The sequence below is a fragment of the Theropithecus gelada genome, chromosome 1, assembly GCF_003255815.1.
Source record: "Theropithecus gelada isolate Dixy chromosome 1, Tgel_1.0, whole genome shotgun sequence".
In the NCBI taxonomy this organism is placed as follows: domain Eukaryota; kingdom Metazoa; phylum Chordata; class Mammalia; order Primates; family Cercopithecidae; genus Theropithecus; species Theropithecus gelada.
In genome coordinates, this window is record NC_037668.1 from 14,481,867 (window position 1) to 14,504,334 (window position 22,468).

A 22,468-nucleotide genomic window follows, 5' to 3' on the forward strand; every position below is an offset into this window, starting at 1 on the left:
AATGTTGGCAGGCTTGTCCATATGTTTGGAGGTACAATTATAATTTCAAGCTCCAGTCTCCAACTCCCCTCAGGTGCTTGCTTTCCCATAAGGTTCCATCTGACTAGTAAAATATCAGGGTATTTCCATAAAGACAAGACTTTGATCTTGGCAACCCTTTGGTTGATTGAGCCAGGGTTCTCAATCTTTGTGCAGCACCAAGGTATTTTTATGATCTCCGTTAGTTTAGTCTCAACGCTGTAATTCAATCTAAATAAACAACGAGGCTATCTGCTGGAGAAAAGGCTGAATCTAATAGCAATGTCACCAGCATGCCCTCTTCCCAGAATAACTCCACGCTAGCCATTGGAGCTTCTCTAGGTATATAAGAGCCCTTTGGGTTGGTAGCCTCACTGCTGTGTGTATAGATTAAAACCTTGACCTATATATCTCCTCTCCCTTACTTGAATGTTTGACTTTACTTTGGGGGCAAAAGTTTGGATTGTTAGGGGACTATAATATACTCTTCTACACAATAGAAAGAGACCATATTAATTCACTCACTGAGCTTTCATAGTAATATAAACCATATTTGGCTTGTCGTTTTGTCAGGGATGGGTATAAGTATGTGGCTTTTATTACTCATACCATCCTCTGACAAAGGCATCCTTATTTCTCTTTACAATTTCACAATAAGGTGCAGAGGAAGGTCATTACCATCTGTTAAAGATATTCAGGGCCGGGCACGGTGGCTCACACCTATAATCCCAGCACTTTGGGAGGCCTAGGTGGGTGGATCACTTGAGGTCAGGAGTTTGAGACCAGCCTGGCCAACATGGTGAAACCCTGTCTCTACTAAAAATGCGAAAATTAGCCAGGCATAGTGGTGCACGCCTGTAGTCTCAGCCACTCGGGAGGGTGAGGCATGAGGATCCTTTGAACCTGGGAGACGGAGGTTGTAGTGAGCCAAGATGGTGCCTCTGCACTCCATCCTGGGTGACAGAATGAGACTCTGTCAAAAAACAACAACAAAATAAAGACATTCAGGAGAGATATTTTGTAGAGAGGAAGATGTTCCCTAGTACCTAAAAGTCATCTCAAGGAGGTGGTCATACCTTTCCTAGTGCTAGAAAAGCCCTACTCAGAGACCTTCAGTGTTTTCCCAACTCCTGTCAACCTGCCTTATACTTCCCATATCTCCATGTGGGAGGCATCCCTGTGGAGTTTGCTTAGCACTTGGCCATGCTTTGTTTGAAACCTTAAAAGCTCTTAAAGAAAGTTGCCTTATGTTCCCTGATGAGAAGATGAAGTTGGCAAAAGAATGGTGAAGGGCAGGGATCTTGATGAGAGGCCCCTGACTACCCCTTCAGTGATCGGCATTCTTCATTTCCCATCTCATTCCATATCCTGGTGGAATGGCTGCAGAAGATGAGATCCAGAGCCAGCGGCAGCACCTGAAGGAAACCCTTTTCATCAACAACTGCCTGCGAGAAAAGCTGGAACGTCATCTCAGCAGCTTTGATGAAGAAAATGGTAGGAGAGGCCCAAGTGATCTGCTTCTGGCAATATGTATTGTTCTAAAGGCCTGTGACTGGGGCAGAGTTTTATAGATTTCAAGCACTTTGACATACTTTACTTCACTTATTCATTACAAATGTCCCAGCTAGAGAGGTAGGGCAGCTACTATCATTCCTATTTATAGGTGAATAAATAGGCTTAAAGATTTGCCTCCATCTTAGAGGTGTCTACCTCTAAAATCATTCTTGTGATTCCCAGGCTGTCCGCCGTCTTCTCTCTGCTTCTGTACACCGCCTGCTGTCTCTCTGCTTCTTATGTGATTGGCATTCAGTAGAACCCAGGTTTCTGAGCACCTCATGTAGCAGAATGAGAGTCTCCTCTGCTGCCATCCTCATCAGCTTCCCTTATGTCTTGGTTACTCTTCATTCTACCACCCCAAGGTGGTTCTCTCCAACCCCCTCCTCTTCGATTGCTCTCACACAGAGGCCATCATTTCACAACATCATGCTGGGCCAGAAGAACAGTAACCAGGTCCCTTCCCATACCAAAGCAGCAACTATTTCAGGAAAGCCTCCTTCATATTGCAGCCATTGGACATGATAGTACATGTGAGGTGCTGGCATTTGTTCAGAATCATGTGAAAATTAAGCTTCTGCCCCATCACACTAAAGTTCCAGCCCTGAGTCCCCACGGTTTTCTCCCTAGGCTAAGATAGAGAGGAAGAACATGAAATGTGCAGAAAGCATTCTCTTAAGCAAACGTGTATGACTTGCCGAAACTGTAATTATTTCCTGGAACAGGATGCAACTCTAACCTCTACAGGCAGATCATAGATTCCGTTGTCCAGCTGTATAATGAAAATAGAGTTCTCAGAGAAGAATACCGGAGACTCCCCCGGCTTGCCTGAATCAAATTTCCAGAGGTAAGTGGTGAAAAGCCACAATATGAAGTCACTCTCAGATGGGTCCCTTCTCTTGTCACACCCCACTTAGAAACAAAAGAGGACGGGGAGGCCATAGCTGCTCAAAGCCTTATAACCCGATTCTCATAGTTATTCTCAACTTAGAGACGGCTGCTTTCTAGATGCACCCCCTCCAAGCCCCCAGACTGCCAGCCTCCAGGAATAAGTAGCTCTAAGAAATACACCATTTAGGTACAAGCCACACTCCACTATTGCAAATTGGAGAAGAGAAGGACAAACTTAAAAGGTGAAAATATTTAAGAGAACAACATGGTGAAACCCGGTCTCTACTAAAAATACAAAAATTAGCTGGGCATGGTGGCACGCGCCTGTAGTCCCAACTACTGGGGAGGCTGAGACAGGAGAATCATTTGAACCCAGGGCGGAGGTTGCAGTGAGCCAAGATTGTGCCACCGCACTCTAGCCTGGGTGACAAAGCAAGACTCCATCTCAAAAAAAAAGAAAAAAAGAAAAAAATTTAAGAGAACAATTATTTTAACTGAATACATTTTGTCAAGATTAAATCAACTTTCCCTTAGAGTACTGAAACAATAAGCAATCATAATTTAGATTCTAAGTTACTGGTCTTTGAGAAAGTGTGAAAACCAAAAAGATATCATAAGCCAAAAAAGGAGCAAAAGTCCTAATTTTCAAACTGATGAAAATAAAGTACTAAAAAATTGAAATAGTCATAGTTCATCTTGGTCCTTGGCAAAATACAAATTTATTGATTTAAATCATAATATCCTAGCTACCTTTCTGTGCCTAGCTCTTACCACTGAGGAGAAAAACCAAACGTAAACAAAAGTATGTTCAAATTGGCAAAAATGTTTACAAACCTGCAAAATCTCTTCAGCCTATCCCTTAAACTCCACACTTGGTATTTACTAAGCTCTGCTGTGTACAATACCCACCTTAGTATCCATTCTTGCACAAGTTCTGTTAGGTATAAGCCAAGACCACATGGGATTTCTTTTTTTGTTTTTCAACCTCTCATGCCTATGTTTGCTTTTGCTTCCAAAGACCCTTCTAAGGACTGTCCTCAGACTACTGGAGTCACTTAGTCACAAGCTTGCCTGAGGCTCACAGCTGGCAATATCTGGGAGTTTATGTCAATCCCACAGCACCCAGCAACCCCGCCTGCAAAGTATTTACCCATGATTGACAGGTGCAGGTGTATGAAAGCCCAGCTCCTTGACTTGATCAGTGCCTTTGTGGTGAATTAGCTTTGAGAAAAGGGAATCCAGAGGACAACTTAGTAAAAATTCAGATAGATAAATGGAAAGAAATCTTTGCCTTGGCAGTCCGATTGAGAAAAGATAGCGATTTACTTAAGACTGTGAAAAGACAGACTGACGTCTTCACTTTCTCATGGGAAAGAAGCCTATGGTGAAAGAGAAACAGAATGGTGGGAAATAGGTGGGTCTACTCAGTAGCTTTAAACCATTCTGTCATATTATAAAGCCTGGTGAGGTTTTAACTAACACAAGTGCCTGGACTCTACACAGAGATTCTGATTTAAATGCTTCCAGGTAGGTAGAAACCACTAGTAGTACTGAAAAGTTCCCAAGTAATTTTAACATGTGGCTAGAGATGAAAAGGACCATCTATCTACTAGAATCTCAAGTCACCAGCATAGAGGTGTCCCAAATGTACAACTACCTCATAGAAAAGGCTTAACACCACCCATTGATGGAATTTGCCTTCCTCTCTCCATGGTCTTGTATAGCATGGAAAAAAGAGAAGAGAAAAAGAGGTAGACAGATAGATTGAACCTATCATTTGCCTATGTAGAGCAGTTTCTCAAACTTTTCTGACCACAAGATGCAGCGAGAAATACACAATTCTTCGTGATCAGTTTTTTGAAAATCTTTTACTATGTGTAATCCACCCTAGCTAGTATTTAAATAAAGCCTGTAGTAGTATGCAGTCCAGTATATTGATTTCACAACTCATAAGTGGTTCAGAATTGCAATTAGAAAATTTTTACTTTTGGCCAGGTGTGGTGGCTTGTGCCTGTAATCCCAGAACTTAGGGAGGATCACCTGAGGTCGGGAGTTTGAGGCCAGCCTGACCAACATGGAGGAACCCCGTCTCTACTAAAAATACAAAAAAAAAAAAAAAATTAGCTGGGCATGCTTGTGCATGCCTGTAATCATAGCTACTTGGTAGGCTGAGGCAGGAGAATCGCTTGAACCTGGGGGGTGGAGGTTGTGGTGAGCTGAGATTGCACCGTTGCACTCCAACCTGAGCAACAAGAGTGAAACTGTCTCAAAAAACAAACAAACAAACAAACAAACAAACAAAAGTTGTTTACTTTTGCTCAGCCTTTTTATCAAGCAAAATCCCGAAATAAGATTTACTGTAAAAGAACATTTACTATAAACATCTTTCTGTGAATCCTTATTTCTGTCCCAGCCACCATGAACCAATAATCTCTAGAGCCTGTTAGTGTTCTCCAGATTGAAGACTTCCTTCTAACTGCTCCTAAACTCTGTGATGGAGTGGAAGAGGTTTGAAGCCTCGATTCTCATCCCAGGTTTTTCACCCACAGATCATATGGCCTGAGCCTCTTGACACCATTGTCTCCTTATGGTCAAAGATGGAACTGTACTTGGGTAGTATCTGAGCACCCTGCTGGCTTTCACATCTAGGGCTCTTCCCTTGGCACCACGCTCTTATTTAAAAGGAATAGAATGTGGACTTAGGAGGGTTATTTCTCTGCAAACTGTCCTCTCTTTCTGATGACAAGCTATTTCTGAATGTGCACATTTGAGGCTAAACAAATCCCTTCCTGGTAGGTGTGAAAGACCTTTATTTCTCTCCACAGGAGTATTATGAAGAGTCAATTATTACTGAGGAGGTGGTAGAGACCTAGCTAACTCATCTGCAGTGGCTTTGAGCAAGGCTTTTAGAATCATAAGGTGGCTGGGGTCCTGTGTCCTACACCACAGGCCAGCTAGTTCATTTCAGGAGACTTTCTTTTCAATCTATTATTACTATCTTCTTCTAGGAGAGCGATTATCTTCACTACCAGAGATTATCCACTTAGCTGCACTCAAGTTTGCACCTGGCCTGTATCACCACTTAGCTCTCACTCCAGCCTCAGTTAGGTATCAGCAAACCTCACCAAACACTATCGTTTAGTTGTGTGTCTGTGTGTTTTTGTTTATTTCAGGTAACAACTAATGTTGGAACTATGAAAAGCTCTTCTCTACTTTTAACAAAGCTTAGTCACAAACAGTTCCCTAGTTGATGAGAAAAACTGAAAGAACAGAACAATTGAAAGTCCAAATCTGAAAGCTCCATCTCTGAGAACCAAATTTTACAGCCACTCCAGATTTGTACTCCAAATGGATAGTTTGATTGTAGAAATCACATCCCTTCAGCCTGCAAATGTGATAACTGCCCAAGAGACAGTGATGCCTAGATTCATAGATAATCCCCTTTTCCCCAACCTATATGTAACTGGAGTCAACAGCAGCTGGAGGAAAATGGCAAGGACTTGGAATCAGATTTAGAATAACATTGCTGTAGACTGTTTATCAACTCTTCAGCGTATGTCCGTTTTCCTTGAAGGATGAGCGTTTAGAAACCTCTGACAATAAAGTTTATTTTACACACATTCTCTTGCCTATGATTTTTTTTGTACAAATCACAATTATAAAACTTTCTTGCTCCAGCTAAAAGCAGGAAACTCAGTCACGAATGTGTTCACTACATGTATACCACAAAATGATAGCAACCAGTCTGAATGCATCACTTGATTCCAAAATTAAATGTTAGCACTCAGTAGTGAAACTGCATGTATCTTCAACTCCAGAAGCCGCAGGCAAGATATTCCTGTTTCCTTGCAAGGAAAGAGATCTATAAGCAGGGCAGCAGTGTCACACATGTACATTCCTGGGAAACCCAAGGAAACAGTGGTAGTGACGCAGGGCAGGCGAGCCCCAAAACTGGTTCATAACCTGGGAAAATTCTTCCAGACTGCAGTTTCCGTGGCTTTGCCAAGGAAAGAATTCAAGGGTAAGTCGCTGGCGAGAGAAAGCAACTTTTATTGAACTGGTGCTGCTTCTTGCAGAGCAGGGCTAATCCACAGGCAGTGTGTCCAGAGTTGGTGCCTGTGGGCTGCTAGTTAGTTGTATTTAGACCCACTTTTAATTACATGCCAATTAAGAGGTAGGCTTTTCAGAACTTTCTGGAAAAGGGGCAGGGAGTTTCCAGAACCATATAAAGTAACTTCCAGGTCATTGCCAAGGTGTGTTGCCATGACATTTGTAAACTGGCCATGTCCCAGTGGTAGTGTCTTTATGCTCATAAGCAGTGAGGGCAACTAGAGGTCACTTTCATCATCATCTGCTGGTTCCAGAGGCTTCTTCACTGCGCCCTGTTTTGACCAGATCCTGCTCTGTTCAATGGGATGGTGACTGGAAAATAAGTCCTACTGGTCTCCCACCTCATTTCCCCATCAGAGATTCTATACTCCTCCTTAATCTTAAGGGGCTTGCAGAAGGGTGGAGGTTCATCTTCTGTAACTGCTTCGTGCTGATGTTATGGGCGTAGACCCTGCCTAGCAGTGGAGAAGTAAACTCTCTGGATACCTGTTCTAAAAGGCCCAAAGGCAGGATGTCTTTATTTTCTGGGTCAGAAGAGGGGATGGGTTGGAAGCCTTGTGCCAGCATCATCTTTACATGGAATTATTGTAATCTAGAAGACACAAACTTTACAAGGAGGTTAAACAAGCAAGGACCAAAGATTAGTAATAACAAGATATCTGTTAAAGGTCCTAGGAAGGGTAAAAACTAAGTGCCTGCTGGTAGAGATTCCTTTATTGAATTCCATCAGCAGGGCAAAGCGGTAAGATAGAAAACATCGTAATTAGGAGTAACAGAAAAACTTTCATGCTCATCCACAGCATCATGTTATTAATACTTACCTGTGCATTTGCAAAACAATAGCTTTAAGTCTTCTGGGAGTTTGCAAGTGTAGGTCATGGCATCTTCCTCTGGCATCTGTGAGGACTCGTAAGAAACTTTGAGGCTGGGTACGGTGGCGCATGCCTGTAATCCCAGCACTTTGGGAGGCCGAGGCAGGCAGATCACGAGGTCAGGAGTTCAAGACCAGCCTGGCCAACATGGTGAAACCTCGTCTCTACTAAAAATACAAAAAAAAAAACCCAACCGGGCATGGTGGTGCATGCCTGTAATCCCAGCTACTCGGGAGGCTGAGGCAGGAGGATTGCTTGAACCCAGAAGGCAGAGGTTGCAGTGAGCTGAGATAGAGCCATTACACTCCAGCCTGGGTGACAGAGCAAGACACCATCTCAAAAAAAAAAAAAAAAGAAAAGAAAAATTTAACTATGAAGTTTGGCTAATTCTCCAGGTCAAATGGGGGAGTTAATCCTTATCCTTGTGGGAGGAGGTTACATTTCATTTCCATATGGTTGAAGGGCCTTTTGAATCTGGCCTAAGTGATAATCTATGTGTCTCTTCATCAAACAGAAGGTCTAAAGTTAAAAAGGGCCTTCCATAAGTCATTTCAAATGGACTAAGCTTTAAAGTTCCCTTTGGAGCCATCCTCACATGCAAAAGGGCTATAAGTAGTAGAGAAACTCAGGCCTCTGAGGTCCCCTGAAAGAGTTTTGCTAATATCATGATTGGCTTTCTATGTTATCTGAAGATTGAGATCTCCGTGAGGAGTGAAGATAGGAGGGTCACCTTAGCTGTGAAGGGAGGTCAGTTATCACCTTTCAAAACTTTTGGTAATCCAAATCTTGGGATGATTTCTTTAAGTAAGAATTTAGACATTTCCTGTACTTTTCCTGTCCTTGTGGGGAAAGCTTCTATCCACCTGGTGAAAGTGTCTATAAATACTAGCAAATATTGTCGTCCCCTGTAAGGTGGCATCTGGGTTAAATCTGTCTGGCAGTCTTCACCATGGTATGTTCCTTGGAGTTGTACAGGTTTAAGCAGGGATCAGGGTATGGGGTGGCTTCCTGAATGGTAACCCTTTTTATAGTTTGGAAGAGTCCCTTCCCCAAGAATATTTAGGAAACTAATTTGAATGGAGAATCCTGTCCCAAATGTGAGGAATCGTGAAAACGTTTAATTATTTCCCATTTCTCAGCCTCAGGAATAGAGTTTGTTATATTCTAGCAACCATTCAGAGAGGTCTCACTGGAAGCCTTTTACTCAGTTCCTTTAATGTCCTTAGGGGTATAGTATGGTGCCACTGACATGGATGGAGTACCTCGTAGTAGTGCAGCAGCCTGAAATACCAGGGTGTCCTTAGCTGTGGCCTTAGCTGCTCTTTCCACCAGGGACTTTCCTCTAAACATAAAAGTGTCTCCCTTCGGGTGTCCCCTGCAGTGAATACTTGCTATTACTTTGGAAGTTGGACGGCATCTAAAAGTTCCAAGATCTGAGTAAAGTTGTATGGGGGATCGCTTGGCTCTTGATAGTCCCCTTTCCTTCCATATGGCTGCAAGAGCATGGAGCACCAGGAACCCATATTTGGAGTCAGTAAACACACTGACTCTTGATATTTTTTTCTTTTTTTGGGAATAATCTTGCTCTGTCGCCCAGGCTGGAGTGCAGTGGCATGATCTCAGCTCACTGCAAACTCTGCCTCTCAGGTTGAAGCAATTCTCATGCCCCAGCCACCTGAGTAGCTGGGATTACAGGCGCCCACCACCACACCCGGCAATTTTTGTATTTTTAGTAGTGATGGGGTTTTGCCATGTTGGCCAGGCTGATCTCGAACTCCTGACCTCAGGTGATCCACCCACCTTGGCCTCCCAATGTACTGAGATTACAGGCCACCACACCCAGCCTTAAGTCTTTTCATAGTTGGAAGGCCCTAATTAGAGCAGTTAATTTTGCTTTTTGAGCAGAAGTCTGAGAAGGTAAACCCTTGGCCTCAATGACTTCTTGTTGGCTAATCTTCCTCTCTTACTTCTTCATGAATAAAGCTATTTCCATCTAAATCTCTCAACACTGGGGTTAGACAAGGGCTTGTCTTCAAGGTTGGGCCTTCTAGAGTAGATCTCTTCCATGGTTTCCACACAGGTGTCGATGAGTTGAGGATCTGTTTCTTGGGACATGAGGTCCAGCAACAGAGTAGCAGGGTTTAAAAATCAGCAAACTTTAAAGGTAACATCTGGGGTGTCAAGCAGAAGGGCCTGACATTTCAGTAACTGGCCCCCTGGTAGCCATGGTGTACTTTTGCTTCTAAGACCCTCTGTACTGTACTTCATGGGGTGGTGTGGGGCGGGGGTTGGTACGGCATCTAATTGTCCCAAGTTAAACTTACTGGCTTCCTCTACCCACAGAGTGATGGTAGCCACAGATCTCAAGCTTCCTGGTCACCCAGGTGCCACCTAGTCTAGCTGTTTAGAGAAATAAGCCACTAGTCCAAGGTAATTCCTGAGTCTTCGAGTTAGAACATCCAAAGCAGTCCCTTGTTTTCCATCCACACAGAGGGTGAAAGGTTTTTCTAAGTGTGAGAGTCCCAAAGCAGGGACTGTCCCTAGCTTTTCTTTTAAGATTAAGAATGCCTGTTGAGGCCGGGCACGGTGGCTCACGCCTGTAATCCCAGCACTTTGGGACGCCGAGATGGGCGGATCACGAGGTCAGGAGATCCAGACCATCCTGGTTAACACGGTGAAACCCCGTCTCTACTAAAAATGCAAAAAAATTAGCCAGGTGTGGTGGCGGTCTCCTGTAGTCCCAGCTGCAGGAGAGACTGAGGCAGGAGAACGGTGTGAACCCAGGAGGCGGAGCTTACAGTGAGCCGAGATCAAGCCACTGCACTCCTGCCTGGGAAACAGAGAGAGACTCCCTCTCAAAAAAAAAAAAAAAAAAAAAAAAAAAAAAAAAAGCCAGCTGACAGGTTCCACTCCAATTCAAAGGCTCGTGACCATTCCCTTTTGGAGGTTCATAGAGTGGCTTTGCTATGAGCCCAAACCTGGGAATCCAAACCCAGCAGAATCCAGCTGTTCTCAAAAAGGCTTCTTAATTTGAGGGACCTGGAATGCCAACAAGGTCTCTTTTCATCCCTGGGCCAAGATCCTGGTCCCAGGAGTGAGCATGTGTCCCGAATATGTGACCATTTGGACAGAAATTGGGCCTTTGGGGGGGACACCTGATACCCTTGTTTTGCTTCAAAATTAAGGACTTGAATTGTACTTTTATCAGAGTCTTCCCCTAGTAGGGCTGGAAATTAATAGGTCATAAACATACTGTAAGGGGGATCCATTAATTAACTGCAGTTCCCTTACCTCTTTTGCCAATGTATTGCCAAACAGATGGGGACTGTCCTAAAACCTTGGGGACACAGGACAGTCCAGGTAAGATGAGATGCAGCATGAGTGTCTGGATTAGTCCATTCAAATGCAAAAATGTATTGGGAGTCTAGGTGTAAAGGTATGTAAAAGAAAACATCTCTTAAAATGAATACTATGAACCAATGAGCATCTTCAGGGACTTGAGTTATTATTGGGTAAGGATTAGGAACTATGGGGTGACTGGAACTACTGCCTCATTAACTGCTCTAAGGTCCTGAACAAATCTGTATTCCCCGTTTGCCTTATTAACAGGAAAAACAGGGGTGTTACATTGGGACTAACAGGATCATAATAATCCATACTTCATTATCAGGGGATGGATGCCCCTTGGAGCCTAACATCTAAAAGGATACTGGATTTTTTTGTTTTTTGCCTTTTCTTTTTTCTTTTTTTTTTTTTTTGAGACAGAGTCTTGCTCTGCCATGCAGGCTGGAGTGCAGTGATGCGAGGCTCACTGCAACCTCTGCCTTCCAGGTTCAAGCAATTCTCCTGCCACAGCCTTCTGAGTAGTTGGGATTACAGATGTGTGCCACCACACCCAGCTAATTTTTGTGTTTTTAGTAGAGATGGAGTTTTGCCTTGTTGGCCAGGCTTGTCTCAAACTCCTGGCTTCAAGTGATATGCCCGCCTTGGCCTCCGAAAGTGCTGAGATTACAGGCGTGAGCCAACACACCTAAAAAGATATTGTCTTTCCCATAGATAATTAACATTGGGTTTCAAAGTATCCTGGACTGGGAGTACATTTACAGTTCTTCCAGGAACTTCCATGTAACAAGCAGATGGGTCTACTTAAGAAGTAGTATGTGGTGGAAGGAACGTCTTCTCTTTATCTGTGTTAAGATGTGAACTTAGAGCTAGGAGAAGTGTCCCTTCCCAGCCTGTGGCCTTCTCTTGAGGTGCTCCAAATTGAACTGCAGGCTGTTATTGGGAAAGTGAGTCTCTTCCCAGTAAAGGAATACAGCACTCAAGAATAAGCAAAAATCTGTGGGAAAACATATGGTTCCCCACAGTGCAACTAAAGGAATGGGTGAGTCTCCTAGCTTTTAGATGGTCATCAGTCCTCACTACGGTACAGGAGTGGGAAGACAGTGGCCCCAAGGACTAGATCAGAACTGAGAAGGTGGCTCCCATGTCCAATAACTCAATGTTTTTACCCGCCATGTCAAGAGTTACCTGAGGCTCTTCTGTAGAGATGGTAAGGTGTCTGGTGGAAGCTGCAGGGAACCCTGGACCCTGTCAGTCGTCTGTTCTCTCAGCCATTAGGGGTCCGGGGAGCTCAGACTCCCTTTGGAGACTGAGGCAGTCTTTCCTCCAGTGGCCTCTTGCTTACAGAAAGCATGCTGATTCCGGCCCAGGGGCTGGCAAGCTGGCTTTTGTCTGGGCATCCCAAAGCCACTCTTACAACACTTTCCCAGGATGAGCAGTTCAAAAGCAGAAGGAAACTAAAAGCAGCTGCTAAAAATTGCACTTTTTGGCAATTTCTTTTGGTTTTCTCCTCTTCCTCTGCCCTGTCCCTATTGTTGTAAACTCCAAAGGCCATGTTTAAGAGTTGGCTCATGGAGTTTGGTGTCCCATTCCTGCCTTTTGTAACTTCCTCCTAATGTCAAGCGTAGATTGAGTAATAAAATGCATGCCCGGAAGAGCCCGCCCTTCCTGGGTGCCTGGGTCTACATTAGTATATTTCTTGAGTGCCTCAACCAAGCAGCCCTAAAACCGAATGGGATTTTCATCCTTCCACTGAGTTACTTCTCTCTCCTTGTCATAATTAACCATCTACTAAACAAGTTAGCATGTGATTTCTATGTTCAAATTCTTGGGAACCCTTCTGGTAGTCCCACTGAGGGTCTCTATGTGGAACTCCATCTCCTCCTACATAAATGGCATGGCCTTGGATATGAGCAACTACTCTCTCTGTATATTCACCAAATAGTACCCAGAATCCTTTGCTTCTCCTCTATAGTACAGCAGGTGGATAATAATATTTGCAAATGGTACCAAGTTAAATCAAAGGACACAATCAACCTAACAAACTCCTCTATAAACTTCCCTGGATCCTTCAAAAACCAGCCAAATTTCTTCTTCAATGAAGTCAATTTGGACATAGGAAATAGCACATATATTCTGATTGTTCCTCTATCTCTGCTAGCTACCTCCTGCAATGGACACAGATTCTATTTCAGGGGCTGATATAGAGCTCCACTCCTGGTGGTACTGGTTGGGCTTACTTCCTTGGGCAGTGGAGGATATAGGCTGGAGCTAGCTGAATAAAAGGGAGGGGTTCCTGAGGACATTGGGGTGGAATCCCACAGTGGAGAACTGGCAGGACACCTCTCAGAACTGGGGGACTGAGAAGACCCTGGGGAGGGCATGGGCCTTCCAGGGGGTGCCACTAGGAAGGGAGCATCGAGGATATCCAACGCAGTTTCTTGGTTCCTGGAAGTAACATGAGCCAGACACATCCTGCAGTTGGCTCTTAAGTCAGAATCCTGGTAGGGGGCCATAAAAACCTGTACGTAAGGAACTTCTTCCCATTTTCTTTCCTTTTTACTGAATAAGTCCAATTGTAAAATAGTATTATCATGTAAAGAACCAGTTTCAGGCCAAATTTCTTGTTCTCCCAAGAAAATGTGTTTCTTTTTCTTTGAGCCATCTGATTTGAATTTGCTCCAATTGCCTTAAAGACACACTAGTGGGGAGTCCTTTGGGATGCTCACCCATGTCTAACAAGGATCTCTACTACACCCAGAAGTTTTTCTAAGTCTAGCAAAACCTCAATTACTTTTCCCCTCAAATTCCTACCTCCTGCAGAGAAGATGTAAGTACAGGTAGCAAAGCATTATGAAAGTAGATTATGAAATATGAATGGGAAGTAAAATGACGGGTTTGAATTCCCCAGAGAGTGAAGAAAGCGTTTTAGTTTGGGCAAAGAGGGGTTAAAAGAAACAAGGTGATCTTGGAAGGGAGGAAGGGAAGGTGTGAACAATGTTGTCTGCTGAGCTGCCAGAGAATCTACCCAGCAGCCACAGACACTGAAGAAAAATATTTGGGCAAAATGTTTGAGTGGCTGCTGCTTGTCAGCCACTATGGGTAGTTGTCACTTGGGTCAAGGGTCCAGGAACCCCTGGTCCCTGTGACCAAGAGTTCAATATGGGCTTGAGCAAGGTCACACAGGAAGCCACAACTGGCTGTTATGGAAAACTGTAATCTTTTAATTTAAGGGCAGAGAAGATGACATCGACACTTCCCTAGGGGAGGGGCTCTAATCCACAATCCTATAGGGAATGTCAATGCCGAAAACCCCAGAGCATCCAGGGGGAGACCAACAGTGACAGTGGAACTCTCACCCACAACAAAATGCCAAAAACCCAGAGTACCCAAGTATCAGCCAATGAGGGTTCCTACACCAAATGCTGAAACTCCAGGGGGTAGCCAATGGTGAACCCCAAAGGCCATGTTGGGGGCACCGAACAATGTCACTCTGGCATCTCAGGGTCAACACAGTAAAGGACTTTTCACAACCAAGTGTCCTGCCTTAAACAGTTCTTGACTCTGTCCTGTCCTGTCCTGTGTCATGTCATGTCCCATCCCATCTTGTCTTGTCTTGTCTTGGTGGTCACCAGATGATGCAAGACAGGACAACCCCAAAATTGGGGCTTAGCCCAGGAGAGTTCTTGGCTTTGTCCAGGTGAGAATTCAAGGGTAACCCCGCAGTGAAAGAAAGCAACTTTTGTTAAACTGGTACTGCTTCTTGTGGAGCAGGGCTAACTCATGGGCAGTGTGTGGGCTGCTAGCTAGCTGTATTTATACCCACTTTTAATTAGATGCTAATAAGAAGGTGGGTTATTCAGACGTTTCTGGAAAAGGGATGAGGAGTTTCCAGAACCATATAAGGTAACTTCCTGGCCATTGCCATGGCATGTTGACATGGCATTTATAAACTGTCATGGCACTGGTGGGATTGTCTTTATGCTAATGAGCAGTGAGGGCAACTGGAGGTAGCTTTTGTCTCCATCTGCTGGTTTTGGTCAGCTTCTTCACTGCACCCTGTTTGGATGAGATCCTGCTCTGATCAAACGGCCACAACCAGAAAATAATCCTGCCACTTTCCTACCTCAGTAGAATCTCTGCCAAAGAAAGATCTTGAAAGTTTGCTGTTTACTCATGATCTGGAAAAATCTTCCTGCATAGGCCAAATTCCCACTCTTGAGATTTCTGAATGACCAACAGGTGAAAACAATATACCCCAATGGGACTGTTAGGTTTCAAATAACTTACTGTCCTTTGGATTTCTTTTTCTGAAAATAAATTCTTCATACACATTGACTTGTCTTTTGCATTCCAATGTAAAAGTGGGACATCTTCTTCAGAAGCTTTGAAACATACAAATTAGCCTCAAACATACCTACCAGACTTCCAGGCTAGAAGGCTGATTCATGTAAGAAGGACTAAGAAGACATTTCACCCATATCCTGGGTAACAGGAGGGCATGCTTTAGGTAGGTTTGTCCACTAGACGGGTAACCTATACTTTCTTCTAGCAGTGAGAAGTACTGAGATCTGTCACCCACTCCTGCAAGGCTGAGACCCAGAGAGAGCCAAAGTTTAGCCTAGAACTCAGTCAGCTCTTCACAATCTCCCAAGTTTTACATTTTCCTCCACAATTGTTTACTTTGAAAGATTTCAAACCTACAGAAAAGTTGAAAAATAAAAAAAGAACACCTGTGCACTGTTCACCCAAGTTCAACAATTAACATTCCTTTACCTTTTTGCTCTGTCTACACACACCTACACACACATTCATATTTCATAGTAAATGCAGACCAAAAAAACTCCACTTCATCCCTAAATAGTTCAGCATCTATTTCATGAAATTAAGGATGTTATCCTATATAATTATAATACAATTCAATTATCAAACCTAAGGATATTAACATTAATTCAATAATATTCTAATATATAGTCCAGGTAAAAATTTTCTAATTGTTTAGAAAATGTCACACCTATACACATATGTATGCATGTATATAGATATTTATGCATATATAGTGTGTGCATGTGTGTATATATGTGTATATATAACACACATGCACATTACATATGCATAAATGTCCTAATTTAATGATACTTATATGTATAAATATCTTAAAGATATATACATATCATTATCTGGAAGCTGCCTCTATCCATATTTTAAAGGTTTCTCCATATGTAGTGAACTGTAACCTAACTGGATGTATAAACAACCTGTAACCTACTCTTGTGCCAATGACTGAGTTTTAGCCAATTAAAGATGGTCAACTGTTCAAACTGGGTTCAAATAAGACAAACTCAGAGCTGTAACCAATCCGATTCTTTTTGTACCTCACTTCTGTTTTCCATAAGTCACTTTCCCTTTTCTATCCGTAAATCTTCTTCCACCACATGGTAGCACTGGAGCCTCTCTGAACCTATTCTGGTTCTGGAACTTTCTGATTCAGGAATTCTTCTTTGATTAAACTCTGTGTGTGTGTGTGTGTGTGTGTGTGTGTTATATATTTTATATATATGTAATCTATATATGCGTATATGTATATATAGTATTTATTTAAGAGAGAGAGAGACAAGTGACTTGTGGTACTGATGTTGCTTCCCCAGGTTCCAAGTAAAGTTCAATTGCACTTTAGTTACCTAGAACTGTGCCTCCATTTCTTTGTTTTTGCTGCTAAGTTTTTGAAGTGGATAAGCTAGTTATCTTGTTCAATATCCTGCATTCTGATCTAACTAAACATTTTTGGAAAGAACGGGAATAGGAGTTTGTGCTTCTTACCACTCAACCTGTCAGAAAGTAAGCGATGCAAGAACAAAATATTGTGAATATTTTTACATTGAAATTATTAAAGAAAACTCAGCATCTGCCAGCAAGTTCATGGTGTGCATTGGTAGTATAGTGATTGACACTTGGCGTTGTGAATGAGAACCTCGGTTCCAATCCAAAATGGCAGTGTCTGGCATTTTTTTGGGTAGAAACTGAGCTGTCTTTTGGTTTGCTTTCAATCTCCGCACTGACTGAGTCCTTTAGCAGAGTTTACCACTGACTCCTGCAATGCAGTGCAGTCAGCCAAAAAGAAGGAGACCCCACCTTGCACACTCCTAGGGCCCGGGACATGCCCTATGTCTCACCATTGAGCAGAAAATATCCCAAAGGGTAAAATGCCACCTTTCGATCTGCCAGGTTGGTAGCTTCCACTGATGCAGTGGTGTGGTCATAACTGGTTTTTACTGTTCCTCACAATGGCTGCAAGCCTTATTGGTGACTAGAGAACAAGGCTTACCACTGATTTGCCAGCGTGATACAGCCAGGACCATCAAAAACACTCCTGGACTAGGTCATTGGGAACTTTGGAGGTGCCTCACGTCTGGGCATGTGTTGAACCACCCCACAAGGTGAAATGCTCTTCTCAAGGAGACTTGTCTGTAGTTTCCACTAATGAAATTGTGTAGTCATGGCTGTTCCTCTGGTTGAGATATTAGCAGGGATTTTTGGTGAGGTGGGGGGAAAGAAAATGAGCTTTTAGTGAGTTTAAAATAAAATCCAAACTCCTTTCCCTGGTCTACACTGGCTTGTCTCCATCTTCCATCCTCCACCCCCCATGTTTACGCTAAAGAGCTAACTTTTGAAATGTAATTCACATAGTGTAAAATTCAAACATATTAACTAGACCGGTTATTAAATATTGACAAATGAAATCATCACACAGATCAAGTTATAAAAAATTTCCATCATCCCAAAAAGGTCTGTAGACGCCAGGCGCAGTAACTCATGCTTGTAATCCCAGCACTTGGCCGGCTGAAGTGGAAAGATTAACTGAGCCCAGGAGTTTGAGACCAGCCTGGGCAACACAGCAAGATCCCATCTCTATTTAAAAAAAAAATTTTCAAATTAAAAAAATAAAAAAATTTAAAAGTTCCATAGAGTGCCTCTCCAGGCAATCCTACCCTTCTCCATTTAGTTAATCACCATTCTGATGTTTATCACCATAGATTATGTTGTTCTATTCTTGAAATTCACATAAATTCACTTTTTGTGTTATGGGTTTTTATTCATGTCTTTGAAATGTATCCATAATATTATATGTATCTAGTTTATTTGGGTGTTACTGGTGAGTGTTATTCCAACATGTGAATACGCCACAGTTGATGGACAATTTGGTTATTTCTAGTTTGGACTATTATGAAGAAGGCTACTGTGCATGAATATTCTTGAACAAATCTATTTATCAACAAATATCCTATATTTTCTTAGATTTTGTATTTGTCTCTATTTGGCATCTATTCATCACAGGACAGTTATAATAACTATATTTTCTTTAATTTAGTGATGTATGCTTCATATACTAAAAGCTGTACATATGTAATGAACACAATTTGCTGAGTTTGGAAATAAGTATAGACCCATTAAATCATCACCACAATGTATGCAATGAAACTATTCAGCTGGGCACAGTGGCTCACACCTATAATCCCAGCACTTTGGGAGGACCAAGCTGGCAGATCACTTGAGATCAGGAGTTTGATACCAGCCTTCCCAACATGGTGACACACCATCCTACCGAAAATACAAAAATTGGTCAGCATGGTGGTGCACACATGTAATTTCTACTACTCGGGAGGCTGAGACACGAGAATCACTTGAACCTGGAAGATGGAGTTTGCAGTGAGCCAAGATTGCACTCCAGCCTGGGCAGCAAAGGAAGACTCCATCTCAAAACAAAACAAAACACAAACAAACAAAGCCATTTACCACCTCTAAAAGTTCTCTCCTGCCCTCTTTGCTTATTATTATTTTGTTTTATATCCTAACTGATACAAAATAATTATTCATGTTTATGGGAGTACATATGATATATTGATACATGCCTACAATGTGTAATCATCAAATCAGGATGTTTAGGATATCCATCATCTCAAACATTTTATCATTTCTTTGTGTTGGGAACATTTCAAATTCTCTCTTCTTAGCTCCTTTGAAATGTACAATATACTGCTGTTAACTGTAGTCACTCTACTGTGCTGTTTCTTTTCTGAGATTCCACCTAACCCTTGATGTTCCAGCTGCTGTGGTTGTCTAAAACTTTCTCCTCTGTTCCTTTAATCTAGCAAGACAGTTTGGTTTTGTATTCTAATTTAGCTAACCCAAGTAAGGTGGAGCAAAGTTTGTTCTATAAACTAAAAATAAAACCCTAAGTCCCCCAACTGACTAAATGGACCCCTGTTGGCCAACGGGACCCTAGGCAAACCTTAAAAACTGAGTCCCAGGCCAAGAAGGAACAGGAGGCCAGACAAGTCTCATCACATTCCCAGCCTTTTGCTGTTTAGACAAAACTGACCAATATTAATGTTATCACAGAGATCATAACGCTGACAGAACCGACTCTTTATGGCAATAAGACACCAAATGATAAATAAGACACCATGCCAGGCAAGGGTTAACTCACACACCCCCTACATGCAAAGAATAAACTATGTTCTAACTGCCACAAGGTTTTTCTCTAGCAGCTAAACAAGCACTGGCCTTGAGAATAGGGAGTGTTGAAGCACTTGCTGCTCACCCCTCACCAGGTACTGAACCCCACTCTTCCACAAGCCATAACTACAGCCTTGACTGACAAGAGACTGATTTCAGTAACTTTCTTCTGATGAGAAGACCAGTCACCATGGACTGGTTCTGTCAGTTTTACAGTATTTCTGCATTTGAGTGCCTTTGTGTCCTGAAAAGACCTTTGTGTATAGGGCCTAACTGTAATGCATTAAAATGCTAAGTATCCGTAACAAGGTGAACAAGGTTGTATATTACGTGAATGTTTGTTGAATAAGCATGCATCAGGATCCCCTTCATAAATATTCATGAATCCTCCTATAACTTGTTGAATATGTATATTAGGCCAACCCATTCAACTTAAATCCTGTCTTGCCCCTCCCTGCCTCCAAGTGCCTGCTTCTGGGCTTCCTGCATTTCCCAGCCTGTCAGGACGACCACCTTACACGCTGTAACCCTTTATAAGAAATAAATTCTCCTCTGTAACCTCACAAATTGTACGGTTTTTCAGTTAACAGCTGTCTGCTGAAAGTTTGCAAAATGGAAAACTCACTACATGCTGTTCTTCCATATGTCTGCCTGCTTTTGTTCAGTCTTCCAGCACATTCACTTTTTTTTTTTTTTTGGAAATAAATTTTTCTAGTTTATAGTCCTTATCTGTGGGAGAGTTACTCTGAAAGCAGCAAGCAGTCATTACCAGAAGCAGAACTCATTCTGTCAGTAATGGCAGCTCAGCAAATGGCGCAGGAGCCCCACCCAGCTGTGGATCAATGCATGGCTGTATAACCTTGAGTAAGCTGCTTAGTTAACCTCTGAAGTCAGTACTGATGTGTGAGAAATGGAGATATGAAAAGAACAGGAGTGCTTGGGTGCCCAAGGGAGAAAAGAGTAGGTAACAAGGTTTTCGGTCAGGAGCATGAGAAACAGGCAGAGCGTCGCCATTAACTCCCCTTCTTCACCAGAGTTTTCTAGCACAAAAGGCTACAGAAACTCTCCTGCTCTGGGCCTTGGGGCACATAGCAAGTTCCAGTAACAAGGGGGAAGATCTCCTGCTTTTGGAGATCTTCCAAAAGATCGGGGAATCACCAGCATTTTTCATTCCTCTTGTCTTCCAAAGTTTTCCCCAAAAGGTGAACCTGCACGCAATGCTCACGAAGATTGCCAGATGCACCAGTCAAAACTGATCTAGAGGCTCTGAAGTCTGCTGTGCTCCCTGAGGAGTGCGGAGCCACTGGAACTGCAGCTATGAGGCCAATGTAAACCTGAAGGCCTATCCCCTGGCAGATGTCCACCACCTCACCGTGAAACCATCGGACCTCCTTCAGCAGTCATGTAACTACAAGCAGCTACAGACAGGAGCCAATGAGGCCATCAAAACCCTCAACAGGGCTGTCTGTGAATTCACTGTGGTGGCTGCAGACACCGAGCCGCTAAAGAACATTCTGCACCTCCCACTGCTGTGTGAAGACAAGAATGTGCCGGGCCTGCCTGGAATGTTTGTGCACTCCAGGTAGGCCCTGGGGCGGGCCTGTGGGGTCTCCAGGCCTGTCATCACCTGTTCTGTCACCATGAAAGAAGGCTCACAGCTGATCCAGTCCATTCAGCAGTCCATTGAGGAAAACAAAAACACACAAGATATATTTTCTTCTCTCAAAAAACTTACATTCTACTAGTGGGGAGGCTAAGAAATTATGATGTAACATGAGGTAAGTTTTATGCAGATTTATGGGAGCACTCAGGAGATACAGTACCCACATAAGATCACTACAGAATTTACCCGTATTGTTGGCCAACATCCCCAGAATAGACTGTTCTACCTGAATATCATTTAATATGTCCTCTCAACAGGAAACAGAAAGAGCCAGGAGGAACCCTCTTTGGGTAATAACAAATCACAAACACTGACCTCAGTAATTATTCCTTCAAAGAAGTCTGAATTTTATTAAATTACTCAGTAGAGAAATTTACGTTCTAGGGTATTTTGGAAACAATGGAACAATCAGCAGGTAGTTAATTACATTAAAAGCTGGATGTAGTCAGGAAAGGGGACAACATAAGCTCTGCCAAAATTATTGTCACCCCAAGGTGACTAGGCATATGTGTGTCCTCTGAAAAGCAACATCAAAGACTTAACACAGCAGAAGTATAGGGGAGGATAGACTTTACAAAAATAATCCAGCCAGTCACTGAACAAGTAAACAAGCAAATAATGAAAACAAGACCTAGTGGGGAGAGAGGGGAGAAAGACCAGTAACCAGAGTTTCCATAATATATTATACAAAATTCCAGTTTCCAATATAAACTATAAACTATGCAAAGAAAGAGAAAAATATGACCCATACAAAAACTGCTGGTGAAAATGTGACTAGATGCCATATCTAAAAGATGGACTTCAAAGTAACCATTGTAAATACATTTAAAGATCTAAAGAAAATCATGATTAAAGAAGTAAAGGAAGATACATGACAATGTCACATCAAATACAGAATACCAACAGTGAGATAGAAATTATAAATAAAAACCGAATTAAAACTCTGGAATTGAAAGTATAACCACTGAAAAGTTTACAAGAGCACTCAACAATCAATTTGAACTAACAGGAAAAGAAAATAATGAAGTTAGAGTGATAAAGATTATGCAGTTCAAAGGAAAATTTTTTAAAAACATGAAAAAAATAGAGCCTTAGAGAAATCTGGGACACAATTAAACACACCAAAACTGGTGTAATCGGAGTACCAAGAAGAAAGAGCAAAGAGAAAGGAGAAGGAAAAAATATTTGAGGAAATACTGGCAGAATACTTTCCAAACTTATTGAAAAACGTAGAGCTACACATCTAGGAAGCTCAACAAATTTCACATAGGATAAATGCAAAGAGGTACACAAAAAGACACATCATAGTAAAAATCCTGAAAGTCAAAGACAATGAGGAAATTTTGAAAAGCATCAAACGAAAATGGCTCATTATTTACAAGTCAGCCCCAGTAAGTTTCACAGCTGACTTTTCAGCAGAAACAATGAAGACTAAAAAGCAATGGGATAACATACTCAGTGTTCAAAAAACAAAACAAAACTTGTCAACTAGGAATTCAAT

General features: G+C 42.4%; 1 pseudogene; it reads left to right on the plus strand.

The window, feature by feature from the left end:
• The first annotated feature begins 1,394 nt into the window (after positions 1-1,394).
• LOC112612340 lies at positions 1,395-20,995 on the plus strand (annotated as a pseudogene).
• The last annotated feature ends 1,473 nt before the right edge of the window (positions 20,996-22,468 follow it).